This window comes from Ailuropoda melanoleuca, chromosome 2 (genome assembly GCF_002007445.2).
Source record: "Ailuropoda melanoleuca isolate Jingjing chromosome 2, ASM200744v2, whole genome shotgun sequence".
NCBI classification, from domain to species: domain Eukaryota; kingdom Metazoa; phylum Chordata; class Mammalia; order Carnivora; family Ursidae; genus Ailuropoda; species Ailuropoda melanoleuca.
The window spans coordinates 96136723-96152035 of record NC_048219.1 but is presented as its reverse complement, the minus strand read 5'-3'; the positions used below and the strand labels follow the sequence as shown (position 1 = coordinate 96152035).

Sequence of the window (15313 nt, the reverse complement as noted above, 5' to 3'; positions counted from 1 at the left end):
AGTAACCAAATTAGTCACCCATACAATATTAAATCTCTTGTTCATTATCCATAAAATGTTTTGCTTTATTTTTGGATAGAAGTTGCTGAAATTAAACAGAGTGACACATAAAGCTATAACTAGTTTTCCTGTAAATGGATGTCTTAGTATGGCATATATTTTCCCTTTCTCAAATGCAGTTGGCTTCAAACACATCATAATTCCTGCAGAAAATTCAATTTTTATACTTAAAACAAAAACATTCCTGCAAGTTTTATTGTCCTGTATTATCTAGTGTAATTCTCATCTTCCCAAAAGTTCAGCAACTTTGCTAGAAAAGGGACCAACTGAATTGGTTATCCTTTTGCTAATTTAAGCATGAGTGTGCATGTGTGGGTTGGATATTTAATAGAGGATCAGACTTAGAGCTGGGTCAGAGTCAGGACTGTGACTCCACATCACTGAAACTAAATCAGGATCTGATTCTTTGGGCTATCACAGAGCATACTGGAGATTAAGGGAAAGGAGGTGAAGTGGATGGTGAGTAGGAAACTATGTTTTTGTAATAGGCTTGAGATAGATGAAGAAAGCTTACAAATCAAGCTATGCTGCAAATAGAAGGCAGAAGGCTGACCTGGTTAGTGCAAGGGATATGGTCAAGAGAGTGTGTCTTTTCTGCAAGGCTGTGTGCTGGTGAGGTCATCTTGGAGAAAGGACCAGGTAACCTTGCACATCTGATAGTGAGGCAAGATTGCTGCTCAGAGTCGATGCTTACTTTGCAAGTAATAGAAGTAAATGAAAGGTATAAACTTCCATTGTATATATGATGACTTTCCAATTGACACTCTCTCTGAGGCTGTACTTCCTGAGAAAAGGAATGATTAGTCATAAAGAGAATTTCATACAAGCTGTTGTCCCTGGTAGCATATCAACTACCTGGAGAAGAGCTATTTGTTGACTTGAACGCTCATATCTGCAATATTTGCATCTCTCTTCACAGCATAGGATACTGTGCTTCTCTTTTCCTCTTTGTTTGTTTGTTCTTAATGTTTCATGTCCCTACCAGATAGTCATTAAGGTCACCACTTAAGCAAGAGCCAAGCTGTGTCTATCCATTTAGGAAATGCTATGACTCTTTCTAGATATTAGGAAGTTACTTTGGAGAAATGGCAACAATATTTACTTTATCTCCAAGAGTTGAAAAGCACCTACTTTTATCTCCAGATGTTGCTTTCAGTGGCCCAAATCCTCTAGTTGCTAAACAATGTTATAGACACTCAGATTTCCAGTACAGTCAGAGTGGCCAAATCTATTGACAGACTACAGGGTGTTCCATTTTGGACACAGAATTTTAATGAGCAGCATCATACACTGCCCACTGACCTCATAAAAGCATCCCATACCATTAGGCTTTCATTTGGCAGCCCCTCTGCAGGGTTGATTGCCATGAGAAGTTCAGAGAGAACCTCAGGCTATTGGATTATGCTGGAAAATGCCATCCACAACTGGTAGCACCATAAAATTGTGCTAACTGCAGCTGGGCCCACTGAACCTTAGCATCCCTTTTATTCATCTCTAGTTGGCTTATCAATATCCCTCTGGCAAAGGGATTTCACTATTTCCAATGCTAAAATCCTCTCACTCGCCACAGACGAAAACTTACTAGTGCTTCCCGAAGACCACCAAGGCCTTTCTATAGATCTTTTCTACTTCAAAATTATCTTCCTTGTCCATTTTATCTATCCTTCCTTCAATCCTTCTTTTCTCTACCCTCCTTGGTTTTTCTGCTGTGTTTCCTTCCATTTTTATTTAAATTTAATAATCACCTACTCTGTGGTTTATTAATCCAGCGTTTATAATCTAATGTAAATTCCCTTCTGTCTCAAAGTAAGTGCCCCTCTTCTTCCTAAAATGAGAATTAAAGACTTAAATCAGGTATAATTTTTTCTGAAAAGTGTTCTCTGAACTTCCTAGGCTGTCTTGGATTCTCCCTTTCTGTGCAGTCAAAGACCACACGCTGACGCTTAGCAAACTCAACTGTAATTACGACTCACTGTTACACTGCTGGTTTCACTCACTTGCAATCTCTTTGAAGAGACTAGTTGGCTGCCTTTGGTTATTCTTATGCTTTTTATAGCATCAAGCACAGAGCAAGTTCTCAATAAATATGTGTTGGATCACTAAAACACACACACAGGCAAGCAAAAATTATTTCTGATCCTTCTCTATGCTTTTTTCATGAATAAATTATTCCCTGTCTTTACCTGGAACACACCCCATCTTCCTACCATCTTCTCCTTTTAGCTTAATAGGTGTTTAATCTCCCCCCAATTAAAAAGGCATCTTCTCAATCCTCTTAATAACTCAAAATATCCTTCATCAATTGGGAGGATAATTTCTATTTGTTCTCTCCACTTTATCACCTCTAATTCACCATTCTACTCCAGTGGCTTCTCAAATTGTGGTTCCCAGACAGGTTCCATTGACATCTCCTGTGAACATGTTACACATGAAAATACTTGGTCTCTATCCAAGAGCTAGTGGATCAGAAACTCTAGGATGGGACCCAACCATCTATATTTTAATAAGTTCTCCCAGTGATACCAAAGCATGCTAATGTTTGAGGACCACTGTTTTTGAATTATTTTTTTCCATATGAAGAAACATTGATTTTTTCCATTGATTCCATATGAATCAAGACCTTGATTTTGTTTTCAAATTAAATACAACTCTTTAGTTTTCTTCATAATGGAAATTTAGGAAACATTCATAGAGCTCAATAATACATCACATACTATAATGACATATAGCTAAAACAGTACTTAGAAGAAAATTTATACCATTAATTGAAATTTTTAAAATATTGCTTCTTATTTTTCTCCATAAGTATTTATAATGTCTTTGTTTCTAAATATTTGAGGGAATTTTTTATTGGTTTCTAATTTTATTTCATTGTGATCAGAAAACAAGATCTGTAAGAATAACTATCCTTTGTTATTTTTTGACAATTTCTTTGTGACCTAGTACCTGATCACTTTTCCTTTTGTGTTTGAAAAAAATGTGTATTCTATAAATTGTTGGTTATAGTTCTCTATCTATGCTGTTTTAGGCTTGATGGTAGGGTTGTTAAAATTTTCTATTGCCCCAGTAGGTTGTTAGGTTGTTGTCATATGGAAATTAATATTACTGACAATAATATCAATTGTGAGTTTGTTAATTTCTACTTCAAATTCTGTTACTTTTTACTTTGTGTAGTTTGATACTATATTATTATGTACATAAAATTTTAGATTTCTTTGCATTTTATTGGTACATTATTTTTAGTATTTAGTCCCCCTCTTTAGCTGTAAATGTATGTTGCCTTACTATTATTAATATAGCTATACTAATATCTTGATCATTATTGAATTGTTAGATCTTTTTTCCACCTTTTATTTTTGTGTATGTGCTTTAGAAGAAATTAGTAATGTGAATTCAGTCAAATGCTTAACAAAAATAAAAATGTGTTCTAATTTTTAAAACAGCAGTTTCTTTTTGGTAGAGGTGATATAAAGTGAAAAACAAGGCATTTTTATGGCAAGAAGCATAAAAGTTAAAAATAGTAAGGAAAGATGGGGTGCCTGGGTGGCTCAGTCCCTTAAGCCACTGACTCGAGAGAGAGAACATGCATGCACACAAGTGTGAGTGAGTTGTGTAGAGCAGAGGGAGAGAGGAGAGATAATCGTAAGCAGGTTCTATGCCTATGGTGGAGCCCATTGTGGGGCTGGATCCCACCACCCTGAGATCGTGCTCATGCATGTTCTCTCTCTCTCTCAAAAAAAAAAAAAAAAGAAGAAAAAAAAGAAAAGTAAGGGAAGGGATGGGTGCTAAAAATGAAAATGCTGAAATAGAAAAGAGCCTTGAAATGATTCAAGGCAGAGGAAAAAGAAAAAGAGAGTAATAGAAGTAGACTATAAAAGATGTCAGGAGGAAGAAGAACTGTATCCTTAACTCCTGGCACTTCAACTACAAAGAACACTGAACACTGTCCTTTGGACGTGGTGAGGGGGTCCCCAGTGACTGGAGGAGTTCTTCTGGAGCAGGGTAGGGAGAACGCCAGAATGGACAGCAGTCATGGAAGAACAAGCAAAGTGAAGACAAGTACAGGCAAATTTTACGAACTGTTGCACTTCCAAAATAATAATGATAAAATAATGTTTAAATCAGTCAGTCATAAAAATTAACTCACTTATAAGGGAAAACACAAGTATAGTTTGCAGGAAGAAAGTGGAATGACATGGAGGAGAGAACATTACAAGCAAATAATATTCTCAGTTGATTGAATGACAGAGGACATGAAAGTTATAATCAATGTATACCATGTATAACTTGGAAATACAGACAGTATTCCTGTAACTTTCTTTAAAAGAAAGAAAACTTGACAAAGTCCAAATAACACAAATGGCTGTGGGCCACACCTCCAAGTATCCAAGCCATTTTAAATGGCTGAATAAATTTATATTTAGCTAGGTTTTCCTTGTATTTTAAAAAACAACACACAGACAAGGCCAATAAAACGAGAAATCAGAATCTGCCAGATCTGATCTATTTTTATAATAGCTATGTTGTGATGAACTAGGAAAAATATAAACCAAAATAAATGACTGAGGAATGAAAAAGTTATGGCAAACAAACATGAAGTGAATATTTCATCCCTGAGATACTGAAATAACATTAAAGCCATCTGGTAATTACACTTACAGGAAAGAATGCAAATGTTCTGAAATCTAACAAGGTTAATTTTTTTTTCTTTTTACTTAACTAAAAAAATATGGAGGTCAAAGGATGGAAGAGGTGAAAAATCTTATGGTGAGTATTTTTTCAATTTTTGAGGTAGGGAGAAAATCGCTGTATGTAAAATTTAAATGTGTAATTAATGTGAAATCATTGTAAATGGAAAATATTAATGCTTTAGAGTAATTTTCATAATTAAAGAGATATTTTAAAAATCAATATTTCTTGTTTTGATTAAATATTTATCTTACGTTTATCCATTTTTAAAAATTCACCTTTGCTTTGTTATTTTCAAATTTGATGATATAAATGAAGTGATATAATTTTATTATTTTATAAAATTATTTCTAAAAGTCTATTAAGCTACTTATGAATACTTATAGATCCCTTTCCGTATATAACCATAACAAGATTTTTGGAATGTTAGTAATAATTTATACTAGATGATGATATTATTATCTTCTCTCTTTTTTCTATACTTTTTAATACTGTTGAGATGTTGTTGTTGTTGTTAATAAGGGGCAGGAGTCAGATTTATAAAATTATGGTATCTTAATTTTTATGAAATATAAAACATTTCTGTTTTGGGTGTTGAGTTTGATAATTTCTTTATAGATTTTGGATATCAGCCCTTTATCCGAAATGTCATTTGCAAATATCTTCTTCCATTCCATGGATTGCCTCTTAGTTTTGTTGACTGTTTCCTTTGCTGTGCAAAAGCCTTTGATCTTGATGAAGTCCCAAAAGTTCATTTTTGCCTTTTTTCCCTTGCCTTTAGAGACATGTCTTGAAAGAAGTTGCTGTGGCCGGTGTTGAGGAGGCTACTGCCTATGTTCTCCTACAGGATGTTGATGAATTCCTCTCTCACATTGAAATCTTTCATCCATTTTGAGTTTATCTTTGTGTGTGGTGTAAGAGAATGATCTAGTTTCATTCTTCTGCATGTGGTTGTCCAGTTTTTCCAGAACCATTTATTGAAGAGACTGTTTTTTCCATTGGATGTTCTTTCCAGTTTTGTTGAAGATTGGTTGACCATTGAGTTGAGAGTCCATTTCTGGGGTCTCTATTCTGTCCCGTTGATCTATGTGCCTGTTTTCATGCCAATACCATACTGTCTTGATGACTATGGCTTTGTAATATAGCTTGAAGTCAGGCATTGTGATGCCCCCAGCTTTGGTTTTCTTTTTCAACATTCCCCTGGCAATTCATGGTCTTTTCTGGTTCCATACAAATTTTGGGATTGTTTGTTCCAGCTCTGTGAAAAATGTCAATGGTATTTTGATAGGAATTGTTTTGAAAGTGTAAATTGCTCTGGGCAGCACAGACATTTTAACGATGTTTTTTCTTCCAATCCATGACCATGGAATGTTTTTCCATCTCTTTGTGTCCTCCTCAATTTCTTTCATAAGTGTTCTGTGGTTTCTAGAGTATAGATCTTTTACCTCTTTGGTTAGGTTTATTCCTAGGTATCTTATGGTTTTTGGAGCTGTTGAAAATGGAATTGATTCCTTAATTTCTCTTTCTTCAGTTACATTGTTAGTGTATAGAAATGTAATTGATTTCTGTGCATTGATTAATCCAGTCAAAAAATGGGCAGAAGACATGAACAGACACCTCCCCAAAGAAGACATACAAATGGCTAACAGACACATGAAAAAATGTTCAACATCACTAACTATCAGGGAAATACAAATCAAAACCACAATGAGATACCACCTTACACCAGCTAGAATGACAAAAATTAACAAGGCAGGAAACAGCAAGTGTTGGCAATGTTGTGGAGAAGGGGAACCCTCTTGCACTGTTGGTGAGAATGCAAGCTGGTACAGCCAATTTGGAAAACAGCATGGAGGTTCCTCAAAATATTAAAAATAAAGCTACTCTATGACCCAGTGATTGAACTACTAGGTATTTACCCCAAAGATATGGATGTAGTAAAAAGAAGGGGCACATGCACCCCAATGTTCATAGCAGCAATGTCCACAATAACCATACTGTGGAAGGAACTGAGATGCCCTTCAACAGACGAATGGATAAAGAAGATGTGGTCCACACATACAATGGAATATTATTCAGCCATCAGAAAGGATGAATACCCACCATATGCATCAAGATGGATGGAACTGGAAGGGATTATGCTAAGTAAAATAAGCCTAGCAGAGAAAGACAATTACCATATGGTTTCACTCATATGTGGAACATAAGGAATAGAGCAGAGGACCCCAGGGGAAGGGAGGGAAAACTGAATGGGAAGAAATCAGAGAGGGAGACAAACCATGAGAGACTCTGGACTCTGGGAAACAAATTGAGGGTTACAGAAGGGAGGAGGGTGAGGGGATGGGGTGACCAGGTGGTGGGTATTAAGGAGAGTACGTGTTTGGATGAATACTGGGTGTATACACAATTAATGAATTGTTGAACACTACAACAAAAACTTACGATGTACTATATGTTGGCTAACTAAACAGAATGAAAAATTTTTAAAAAATTTAAAAAATATATAATATATTTATTATAAAATAAGTTTTGAAAACTCAAAGAAAAGAATACAGGTCTTTTGTATTCATTCCATCTGGTACTGAATTTACTTTCTTAGAAAATCCTTAGCTCCCCTCCACTGTCTCCAGTATGGAACTCGGTTGACTCCCTAAGTCACAGGCAAGCCTGTCAAACCCGCTTCATCTCTCTTGGTACTAAAATGTGCCAATTGGCTTTGAGTTGGTAAAATTAGAATACACATATTGAAATGACCACATAGCTACAAACTCTATTCCACTCATTTCTTTAAAACAAAATGAGACTCTCACTGACGCAAGTCTGTTATTCACGAGATGAGCTTGCCCTGGAAGAGAAGATAGAAGGATGATGTAAGTTTCTGATCCAGTACATGTGAAGTGGTGGTAAAGAAGTCAGTGGGTGTCATGTAAGCAATAGAAAATACAGGATTGGGCAGGAGCTCCAGGCTGGCAATCTGCATTAGGGAATGTGAGAACAGTGGACTCACTGCTAAGTAAGACAAAGCTGTCCAAGTTTTTTGTGGGTGGTCAAGCTGGGTGCAGAGAGTCTCCAGGGGCCACCAGCATGGGCAGGTATCACAGGATGATATCATTATTTCCTGTTAGCAGCTTTTTTCCCCACAGTCATTGATGAGCAGCACTGTAGCACATCAAGATTGTCCATTTGCAGTCTTTCAGGTGACATGGAATACTGTGTAATTAACACATGTAAAATTAACACCACTGGAAAGCAACTGTATTTCTACCAAAATTTTTCAGTGTTAGGTTTTTCTTTTATTTGTGGTATATATACTGGTTTTAATGTTTCATTCAAGCTCTGTAGATATGTGTCAGGATAATCAAAGAAGAAAGCGTGAAGGTATATTTCATTCCATTGAATACGTGTATATAAAGTCTTAGGCATTCTTGGGTGTTGACTGAAAGTTTCATATTTCCTAGGAAATCAGAATGATAGAATCAGAATTGGTGAAGCAAAAAGCTTTCCAGATGATCCTCTTATAGGCCAGAATGTTATTAAAAATAATTACTAAATAATTCAGTGGTTTTGTCTGCATTTTTTTTCTTTCATCACTCCAGCTTAACATTTTCCTGTACTTCATGGTACTCAGTAATTTGTGCTCCAAAAATAATAGCAGAAAATGACACTACCATTTGGTGGAGCAAACATGGACATTAGGAGAAAAGAAAAAAAAAAAAACTGAATGAGATTCAAATACCAGTTCCACCATTTAATGGCTGTGTGACCTTAGGAAAGAAGCTCACCTTTCCAGTTAGAGTTTCCTGTGTAGCAACATGGGGCCGTGCCCATCACACACGGGGGTTGTAAGGATGATATGTGTGCAAAGACTTCAGAATGTAGTAAGAGTTTAATAAGTGACAACTACTGTTGCAATAGATGGCAGAAAAAATCATATTTTGAAAGTTTTGCCCCTTTAAGGGATGCATAATTTGACATTCCAAAATCCTTTTAAATTTTAGCATTTTTTTATTAGCATCCTTATTTCATTAGCAGATGTACTGTCGTTGGCACATGCTGCTATTTCTTAGGTAGGAACATTTGCTTTCAGCTTATTTGGCTGACATTCTCAGTTATATCCTAACTAACTATGATCTCACATTCTGTCACTGAAGTACTGAGCACTCAAAAGCACACTCAATTTTTTTTTTGCATGAAACAGACATGAGTATGATTGCACAGTTGTTGATGACATAAAACAGTCATCAATATGGTTTACTCATCTGATCCAAATAAGTTATGTATCCTGGATCAGATTCAATTAGATAAATCTCCCTTTCAAGCCCAAATCCTTAAAACAATTTGGATAAAGAGTAAAGCTTGGATTGGACCATGTGTTCTCCCTGTTTGTAATTTCTCCTCCACTGTAACTCAGCTTATACTTTGAACAACAATGCTTCCATTTGATAATATCTTAAAGATTTTTAAAATGCCCATGTGTGAGGCAATGTGTTAAATGATTTATATACATTAACATATTCAATCCTTAACAACAACCTTGAGAGGTTATTATCTATTTTAAAGTGAGTAAGTTGAGGTTAAAAGGGTTTATATAATTTGTCAGATATCACACAGCCAGAAACCAGCAAAGCTAGACTTTAAGTTTGTGTTTTCCTGACCCCTAGTCCCAGAGGTTTTATAGTACACAGCACAGCAAATTTATGGTCATTAAAACATTGTTTTTCTCCCATATAATTTTCCAACCAAATACCCATCACTGACTCCTCATTCCCTCAGAGGAAAAGGTCACATGTTTAGATCATTTATAATCTTAACTCAAACTTTGATTCAGTTTAATTAAATTACCTATGATATCAAAGAAGGCAACCTGCCTTCTGGCAACCCTGTGTCCCTCATTCTAGTAAGCACCCGGTGTTCTGAACCCACTCTGGAAAGAAATATGTAAATCAAATCTCAAGCCAGGATGACTCAGATGATTTCACAGGGAGCAGTGAAGACCTACAGAAAATGTTAGGGGGCAATTATTAAGGACATCTTTAGAACACCTTATAGCTCCTTATTTTAGTGACTTGTTTTTCTTCTGAAAGTGAGTACTTCCAATGTTCTTTTTATCTACAATAGCTAGGGCATTTTCTTGGTATGGAACATGATACAAAATAGAAAACACAATCTTTGTCTCTGATTACTTTTGATTCATTTCAAATTTTCATTAAGTACATAGTATAGACATATGCTAGGTTTGGTGAAATGCATGATTAAATTAAATAGTTCCTTCTATTTAAAGAATGGGATACAAAGACCATGTCATTATTTAGACAGTTTTCAACTATGGGCATGCTTGCTTGGTGCTAGATGCTCTGTTAAGCCCCAGTGAAAGGGCTGAGAACGAGAGATGGCATCCAAAAGCAAACTGACCATACAGGCATAGACTCACTTCTAGTGACCCTTGACTGAATCCCACATTCATTCCAATTATGAGTTTCAATTTTGGAATTTCATAAGTTGGCTTCATCAGAGGAATTGATGATTGAATTCAAGTGTACTTACATAAACTGAATTTACTTCACTCATGTATAAATTACACTTCAGGGTAACTTTTATAATTTTTTTTCATTTCCTATAACTAAATATTTGTCCCACATTCAAGACCCTTCCCTTTTGGTGTTAGGGTCTCTGAAAATTGAATTCATAATCAAAATGTTGAAGCAAAGGAAAATGGATAGTCTCTGGGTAATATTTATTGGATCAACGGTAAGCTTTGTAGAAAAATTGGCCCCACAATAGGATACACCACCATAGGGCTCAGAATATCCAGGCTAGGACAATCCCCTGTATTTTTATAAATAATTACCTCTGTAATGATAACACTGCTTGAGAACCGTTTTACTTGTTTCCTTTTTTTTTCCTTTGCAGATGACTTCTGCAACAGCTTCTATCTCACTCCCTGTGGAAAGAGTCTGTGGGGATCCACACAGTTGTCCTGCTGGAAAGGGGTGCCAGTGTGGGTAGTTGTTCACTGGGAGGCTGCCCCTGGCTCTCTCTTGTTCCCACTGAGAGAATCCAGGTTTATTCTTAAGCAGCTCCTCTCTTTCTCCATCCTCCAAGGGGGCTCTTACTTTGTGACATTGACTCTTGAACTTTTGCCATGAATAATAGAGTGAAAATATGGAAGAAAGCAGGTCCCTGAGAGTGCGTGAGAGCCAGGGTTGGGGGTAGTTTTTCAGGGACACTGAGGAAATTAGCCCCCGTGAAACCATTCACCCTGTTAAGAACTCCTTACTTGGCATGTAGCATGCATTGGCTTTATTTGAAGGGGAAAGCAATTGGATTTTTAAAAGCTTATAAAACAGGACTATTTTTGTTGTTGTGAAATTATGCAACTTTTCTATGAAGGAGCACAAATAGAACACATAAATTTGAACTTCCTTTTGATTTCATAGACTTAACAAAATTAAAAATTAATCCTCTATTCCTTTCAGCCTGGTACAACCTTACCATGCATTTGTACAGCCCACTTTTTCAGTATACCTAATGCATAGTTTTGTTGTTACATATTATTGCAAAACGCATATGTTGTTTGTATACTTTTTAAATTTATATATTATATTAGGTAGCACAAGATTTCTTCTATCTTTTTATTAATCACTTAGATTTTAAGATTCATCTATATTCCTATGTGTATACCTAATGTAATGCTTTCATTAGTGACTCTAATATAATGCTGCAAAAAACTCCAAATGTTTAGCTGTCCATGCTGCTGGTTCTAGCCACACAGATCGCTCCCAATTCTCAGACACTACACATTATACTGGAATTAATATTTTTGTATATATTCTTTTATGGACCTAGGTGAAAATTTATTTGATGGATATATATAGGGATATATTTGAGATACATACCTAGAAGTGGAATTGTCAAGACAAAATATTTGCATATATTTAACATGGACGGCACTGGAGGAGATAATGCTAAGTGAAATAAGTCAAGCAGAGAAAGACAATTATCATATGGTTTCTCTCATCTATAGAACATAAGAACTAGGAAGATCGGTAGGGGAAGAAAGGGAAAAAGAAAGGGGGGGTAATCAGAAGGGGGAATGAACCATGAGAGACTATGGACTCTGAGAAACAAACTGAGGGCCTCAGAGGGGTGGGGGGTGGGGGAATGGGATAGACCGGTGATGGGTAGTAAGGAGGGCACGTATTGCATGGTGCACTGGATGTTATACGCAACTAATGAATCATCGAACTTTACATCAGAAACCGGGGATGTACTGTATGGTGACTAACATAATATAATAAAAAAATTAAAAAATAATAATTTAAAAAATATTTGCATATATTTAATGTAACTGTCAGTACCCACTGCAAACATTGGGCTTTCACCATCTTTATAATCTTTGTTAGATTAAAAGTTTACAACTTAGTATTTTAATTCTAGATGGTGTTATTTTAACTATCCTAAGAATTTTTAAGTGAATAATACAGTTTCCAGTTATATAAGGACCACAACTCTATACTTCCAATTAAGGAAAAGCAAATAAGGACTATTCTAGTCAAGGGAAAGTTTGAAGCCTACATTTAACTAGTTTTGGTTTGTAGGATAAAAAGAAGGCAAAAGTCAAAGAACTCAGGTAGGTAATTGACAGCTTAGCATAGTGGCTCTCAAACGTATCATGACCAATATACCATTTTATAATAAATGTTTCATAATGCCCCTTTACTATTTTCAAGTGGAACTTACAGATAATGTAACTCACCAACACAATAGTTTTAAAACTATTGCTCTAAGACTAATATAAAAGAGAAACAAAGGAAAGTAATTTATAATGAAACAGTATGCTTTTCAACTTGCAAATGACCAGAAAGCCCTAGTAAAGAAGACATAAAGGAATAAATGCTCGCATCTGTACACAGAATGATAATGAAACGACAGCTATAGAAGCCGCCTGAAACAGGTGTATTTTATTAGCAATTCAAATAGTACAGCATTGTTGCTCATGATGTGCTTTTCTGAGAGAGTGAACAATTCCTGGCAGCATTCTTAACGAAAAAAAAAAAAAGAGTAAAATCTTGCCTCAATTTACAGGTTAGTTTCATTCTTGAAAAAAAATTAGAAATATCATAACCATGAAAAACAAAACCCCATGTTTTCTAAATACAAAATGGATTTAGCTTCTAGGCTCAAAATTCTTGAACAAGTTTTTCCTCCTATATGAATGCCCATTCACATATTTGAAATGATGCAGAATGCAGGGTAATTCATTTTGGGGGATCCTTCCATGCTCTACTGTTTGTCTCTCCATTAAACCACCAACAACACCCCTCAATAAACCAAAACATCCCCCAGACACGGAAAACTATTGGCCTGGCTAGGTGATCATTGAAATCAAATATAAACGTTTCGTTACTATTTTAAGTGTGGTTAAATCTTCTCAACCTTGCAAGTCACTAACCAGTTACTGTTCAAGCTAAGCAAATACCAACATCTAATTGCTCAATCTAAATAAATTACATACAGAAACCATGATGTGTGTATGAGAATAAACAACTAAATTTGATAAAGTCAGGGTCAACATCTCTCTCATCCTCTATGATAGAAACAATAGTTGCCAAGAACAGGGAATATAGGTTTTTGATCTGTTCAAGTTTGGTTTCTAATCTGATTCTCTCAGTAGGATGTAAAATCAATCAAGTTACATATCCTCTGTAAGCCTCTGACCTAACTCGATAGACCGGGTTGTTGATAATTGATACACTGCATCGTTGTTTAGTACAAACAAAATAATATATGCACTACCATGCCCCAGAGCAGACAGCCAATGAAGGTCACTGTACTTCCAATGATGGATAACTATTCATGTTCAATGACTTCATGTCATTGACTGCAGGAATTGTGTCTGCATGGCTTCATCTCAGTAAGTATACAATAAGTTTTGTGGATTGATCCACTTCTAACTAATTATAGACAGAATAATTTCAAGTAAAATCTGCTTTAGAAGCTGTACTTTGTATTAACTCAAGAGAGAAAAAGAACGATTATTGAGAGGAAATATTAAGCAAGAATTTGGGCAGATGAAACTTTTTGAACATTGGGGTTAGGTCTTTGCTCCCTGATTCATCCTGTAGTGTTTCATGAGTCTTTGGAAGGTCAAGCAGCTCGAGTTTCACTTCGGATGTCTAACCTCAAAAAACTGAACAAGAAGGATAACATCCTTGCAGTTGTTCTTCAGTCTCTAAAGTGTCCACTGTGTATGTGTGTGTGTGTGTACATTTAAAGTGCATCTGTCTATTTAACTTTATGATGAGCTTTAGAATTTTAGTATATTTAGGTCTCCTGACTCCTTTATGTGGATTCTGTTATAGTGTGCTATTTAAGAATTGATTTTTTTCAAGTAATCACTCCATCTGTCATATTTCATGTATCATATGGAGTTGGTCCTAAGGTTTCATTTTCCAAAACTCCTTTTGAGAGACCACTCTCACACAGGAACTACATTTTAATATTTACCTACAATGCCATTTAAACAATTCATACATTTTAGAGAAACAGGAACAGCTCCAACAAGCACACAGACCCTTTCCATTAGTCTACAATCCACTGATGCAATGCAATGTTATAAAGAGAGTGGCTTGCATCCAATTTCCCCTTTGGGAACTAAGGACAATAGCAAATTTTGTAAAGCATTTATGCAGTGGTTGGAGATCCTGAGATGAAATATATAGGAGAAGGGAAAAAAGCATTATAAGTGGAGTACGGTGGCTTTTATCTTTTAAAAGTACAGTATGATCTTTGCTTTCTGCATCTCTTCAGCCAGGCACAATGGGATAGGGGAGGCGTATGGGAGTGCACAGGCGCACAAATGTAAGGAAAGGAGATGGGCACAGGTGGATGAAAAGAGAAGTGGAGGCTCAAAAGCTTCTTTCCAGACTACAAAGCAAGAAGGTTCTTATGGGCAGACAAATTTACGAATGAATTTGATGCTCTTTTATCTTGCTGCTGCTTTTCAACAGTTGAAAGTGTGTAGGGGCAGACAGAGCTGCCTGTATTGACACTGTCTGTTTGTTTTAACAGGATGCTGCATTCAAAGCCTGTCCAACAACAAGAGTTCAGATGATCTTCTGCCTTCACCTGGAAGAGAAAATAACCCAGTGTCCCACCTCCACTGCTGCGAAAGTGTGCGACTACTTATGGGACAGAGTTTCTGAGGTGAGGCCACATGTGGCTGAAAACGTAGAAAAACGGAATATTAAGAGCCTGAAATTTGGATAAAGATGTCAATATTACCAAAGAAATGCACTGCAATAAGACCAGATTGGTCATGAGGATAAAGAATAAAAATGGAATATACTTTTGAACTGGTAAATGGGAATGTCAAATTTAGAGAAATCAAGTTAGGCAAATCTTGGGGGACAAGGAAGTTTCGACAGATCTATCAAAATCATAAAGATCAGAAGGATCAGTCAAAATAAAAAGGAAGAGAGGGAAATCAAATTTTTACTCCCTACAGATGGTTAGACCCTGTGCTAAGGCCTTTGTTTTTAACAGTTTAGTGGTTCTCTAAATG

General features: G+C 36.0%; 1 pseudogene; it reads left to right on the top strand.

Moving 5' to 3' along the window:
* The window catches only part of LOC109491346, a 163902-nt pseudogene extending 148884 nt beyond the window's left edge, over positions 1–15018 (top strand).
* The last annotated feature ends 295 nt before the right edge of the window (positions 15019–15313 follow it).